Here is a 4,834-nt window from a genome sequence, read left to right on the forward strand (position 1 = left end):
CCATAACTGATAAGGTAACAAAGCGGAAACATCGTGCCATGGGATCCATCCAGAAGCAACACTACACTGATCAGCAGGCCTTGCTCGATGCTCAGCTTGAGCTCTGGCACAGCACATTCGCATTCATCAAGTCCATGGCACTTAAATCCGCCATGGAACTCCGCATCGCTGACGCAATCCATCATCATGGCGGCACTGCCACCATCACCCAAATAGCCACCAAGGTCCAACTTCACCCCTCAAAGATACCATGCATGCGTAGACTCATGCGCGTGCTCAGTGTCACCGGCATCTTCAGCATTGCCAATGCCAAGCACTCGGCTGGTGATGGTGATTGTGTCTATGGTCTCACTCCGGCATCTCGACTTCTTGTCGGCACTCTGAGCTTGACTCCTACACTAAGCTTGATTCTCAATAACACTTTTGTGTCCCCCTTCCTCTGTCTTGCCACTTGGTTTGAGCATGAGCTGCCAGATCTGACCCTCTTTGAGATGTCGCATGGAAAGACTGTGTGGGATGTGATCGGCCACGCGAAACCATGAGCCCTCTCTTCAATGCTGGAATGGTCGCCGATAGCCGCTTCCTCATGGATATTGCCATCAAAGAGTGTGGCTACGTTTTCCAGGGGATAAGCTCCCTCATTGATGTTGCGGGGGGCCATGGTGCAGCGGCACAGGCCATCTCAAAGGCCTTCCCTCACATAGACTGCAGTGTGCTGGATCTCTCACACGTCGTAGCCAGTGCTCCTGCTAGCACCGGACTTAAATACATTGCTGGTGACATGTTTGAGAGCATTCCACCTGCGAACGCAGTCTTCCTCAAGGTACGTCTTGTAGTATTACATTTTGTTTGGGGATGCATTTCATTTTGTTGTAAGAGTTCCTGAGAAAAAGTATGTTCAACCTTAAGTAGTAAGACTTCTATTATAATTTATACTGAACTTGTGTTCGGAGGTTATGCACTGTCTGAAATTACATTTATGTGGATCCTAGGAAGTACTAGTAGTTTCAATCTCACCAGAAGAGCCCAGAATAACTCCAAGTCTTTGTTGATTATTTCAGTGGGTTATGCATGACTGGGTTGACTCCGAATGTGTTACGATATTAAAGAACTGCAAGAAGGCTATACCTCCACGAGATGCAGGTGGAAAGGTGATAATAGTAGACACCGTAGTTGGTGCAGGGCCTTCAAATCATAAGCATAGAGAAACACAAGTATTATATGATCTCTTTTTTATGATTGTCAATGGCATTGAGAGAGATGAGCAAGAGTGGAGGAAGATTATATTTGAAGCTGGTTTCACTGAGTACAAAATTATACCAGTTTTAGGTGTTCGGTCAATCGTCGAGCTCTACCCCTAAAACTTAGCCAGTTGTAAGCTATAATCTATTGGGTGTGTTTCCCGAAGCTCATCTCTCAGTTGAATGCTTTGATGTGTGGATCAGTCTTTCGTTTATGTGTGCATGCATGCAAGTGGAACCATATTTATGTTTAAAAGATTTCGTGGTGATATATGTTCATGTCTATAGGAACTTTGTACACGCTCACTACTGAAAACAAAAGATTTGCCGAGTGCCTAGGGCACTCGACGAAGTCCAAAAAACACTCGGCAAAGATTTTGCCGACTGTTACACTCGGCAAAGATCACTCGACATCGATTTACTCGGCAAACATTGCTTTGCCGAGTGTTTTTCGTCGGGCACTCGGCAAATAGTTTGCCGAGTGCTAAATCCAACTCTCAGCAAAAAAAAAAGTCTGCAACGGGGAGAAGACGGTGATGGCGGCTTTGCTGAGTGTCTAACGCAAAAAACACTTGGCAAAGACGCCGCCTTTGCCAAGTGCCAGCTGGCAAAAACACTCGGCAACACCTGGCTCTTTGCCGAGTGCCAGTTACAAAGACACTCGGCAACATATGTCTCTTTGCCGAGTGTCATCGGCAGAAAACACTCGGCAAAGATGCAAGCTTTGCTGAGTGCCATACGCTGACACCCGGCAAAGCCTCGCCTCCTGGGCCAGATCTTAGCATCTTTGCCGAGTGTCACTGTGGCACTTGGCGAAGAGGCTAGTGACACTCGGCAAAGAGGCCAAAATCTGCCTAGAATGAACAGATTTTTGTCATGTGTCCTCTTTTCCGAGTGTATTACGTCTAGCACTCGGCAAAGAGGCCTTTGCTGAGTGTAACACTCGGCAAAGTGACCATTTATTTCCAGCTTTTATGGTTCAGTCACGTATAACGTACCCCACTATAATAAACATTATAAGCATCACACATAGTTCACAATAACCATCACAGGCAGTTCATATAGATATATATGGACAACACATTGCAAATAAACTTCAGAATCACAAGTAGGTTCATTCACAACCACAAATGCAAATAAAATTCACTGAGTCCAAGGGTGTCCATTGAGTAGTCACAAGTAATCCACAAATGCAAATGCCAATAAAATCACAAGTAGTCACTCAGGAGGCCGGGGTGTCCACTGTGACCATGCTGGGTCATGAGGCTCGTTTGATGCCGCTGATTAATTCTGGACAAAGAAGAAGAGATAAATCATTCTAGTTTCTTTCTAGTTTGTAAACTATAAATCATTCTATTTTCTAGTTTCTAGTTTATTTCTAGTTTCTAGGCATCTTAGCATCTTTGTAAGTTGATTCTACATAAACTAGAAACGGTGATTATAAGTTCGTGAAGTGACTCACAGGAGTAGTTGTAGGAGGTTGAGGAGGAGGGAATGGGATCAGTGGCGAAGGTTGACCCATCCTCGCACAAACACCCTGCATATACTCAAACATCTGCTCCATCATCTGCCACTCTGCCTCCATCGTTTACCGATCTGCCTCTATCCTTGCCTCCTTTCTTCTTCCACCTGGGCCTACAATATTTCATCCCAATGTTACAATGCAACACAAAAGTATGTAAAAATCAATGAACAAATTCTTAAAACAGAAATAACCTGGAGTGCCTCCATCTGGAACCGTGTAGTGTCTGGCCGTGGGCGTATCGCTTGGCTGGAACTCGTGCTCCTTGCTCGAATCTGGGAGAGAGTGGGAGTACTGGCTGTGTCGATTGTGCTATAACCAATCCAGTACCAGCCATGCTTCTTACCTCCTCCCGCCCTCATGACGACTTCTCCGTCAAGGTCCTAGGTGCTCAAATCGTACTCTGAGCCATGGACCTCCCTTGCCATTGATGTGTATCCATCGAGGCTGCTATGGACGGTCGCATTGCTATACGCCGAGGGCAGATCCTACGGGTTGTAGTCGATGTCAGATGTCACCTTGCTTTCAGAGGAATATATTTCACGTACTACACCTGTCCTACAATATTTTTATAACAACGTGTTTTAGTCCATTTGAATGACTTATCACAACGCACTGAATTTGAGCTATCAATTGTGAGAAATGGTATACCCATTGCTTTCAAGCGTAATGTGACATGGTGCTCAACACGACATGCAAAAATGCCATAGTTTCAATAATAAAAGGAAGAAAAAATTAATATCCAACATAATTTTGCCTAGCACCAACATAGCGAAAAGCCAGTGCCAGGATGTTTTGATGGAGGAAGTTTTCTCATTTCAAAAAGTATATCAATTAGAAAAGTAGAACAATATCAGTAGAAAACTCGCCTTTCGTCCCAGTTGGTAGGGTCAAATCTCCCAAAAATCCATCCAAGATTAAGCAATCGAGACGAAAGGAGGGTCTTTAGTCCCGGATAGCTCAACCGGACCGGGATTAAAGACACCCTTTAGTCCCAGTTGGTTCCAACCGGGACTAAAGGGGCTGCAACGCTAGGTATGGGACAGGCCCCTTTAGTCCCCGTTGATTTTTCCCAGTTGATTTTTCCCACTAGGACTAAAGGGCATGCATGAAACCGCCTGCCTGCATGGCGTCTGTAATTTCATGCATCACGTACGCTTTAGTAGTTAAGACTATTTTTTATAATGAAATCAAACTTGTATTTATACAATTACTATATATACAATACTTAGTATATATACAATTCTTCGCATACTATACAAATCTTAGCATAGTATTTATACAATTAGTGTATATATATATATATACAAAAATTTGTCCCGGTCATTCCTTGGATCTTCCCGTCGTGGTGCTGCTCAGTGCGTCTAATTTTCGTCCATCGTAATAAAATTCTCCTTATGAATTTACCACCTCGTCCACCAGGAATCCCATGAGACCTTCGCATATTGCTCCTATTCTTTCCTTCTCCAAGAGTCTTTTGTTGAATATTATGCATCTGTAATTTAAAAATATGTGAATATTACACGAACAATTAAATATAAAGAGTAAGAAAATAATTAACTATCAATAGTTTTACTTTACATACTTTAAAGTTGTGTGGCGTCATATTTAGTCCCTTGGGTCCCACAAAATTGTGGATGTGCTCACAGATGTAGTAGCCACATAGATTATTCCCAGGTTCATATCTTAAGCACTTCAGTGAGGAAAAAAACAAGTTATGAAATATTCGTACTATAGAATATACAAAATATGCAAACTTCATACGTACTGGGAAGTCTGTGTTCCATGTAAGTTTTTCTTTGAATGGACCTTTGTGTTTCCTGATGAATTGTCCCCATACGCTGCAGATTAAAATAATGAATGATACAGTGTTAGGTAAAAATTTAGGAAACAAACTTTTGCAAAGAGATAAAAGTCCAAAATTATTACAAGTCTAGCTTGTCTTGAATGTCTTGGTACTGCTTCAGTGGTTTCCTCAACGAATCGAAGACAGTGATGTGGCTTCTATCAGGCTCAATTATTAGGAGGATCCAGTGGAAACTGCGTACGTAAATGTTCATATTAGAGCTAA

The 4,834-nt window shown here is 42.9% G+C and overlaps 1 pseudogene; it reads left to right on the forward strand.

The window, feature by feature from the left end:
• LOC101766873 lies at window positions 1-1,505 on the forward strand (annotated as a pseudogene).
• The last annotated feature ends 3,329 nt before the right edge of the window (window positions 1,506-4,834 follow it).

The sequence above is a fragment of the Setaria italica genome, chromosome VIII (assembly GCF_000263155.2).
Source record: "Setaria italica strain Yugu1 chromosome VIII, Setaria_italica_v2.0, whole genome shotgun sequence".
Taxonomy (NCBI): Eukaryota; Viridiplantae; Streptophyta; class Magnoliopsida; order Poales; family Poaceae; genus Setaria; species Setaria italica.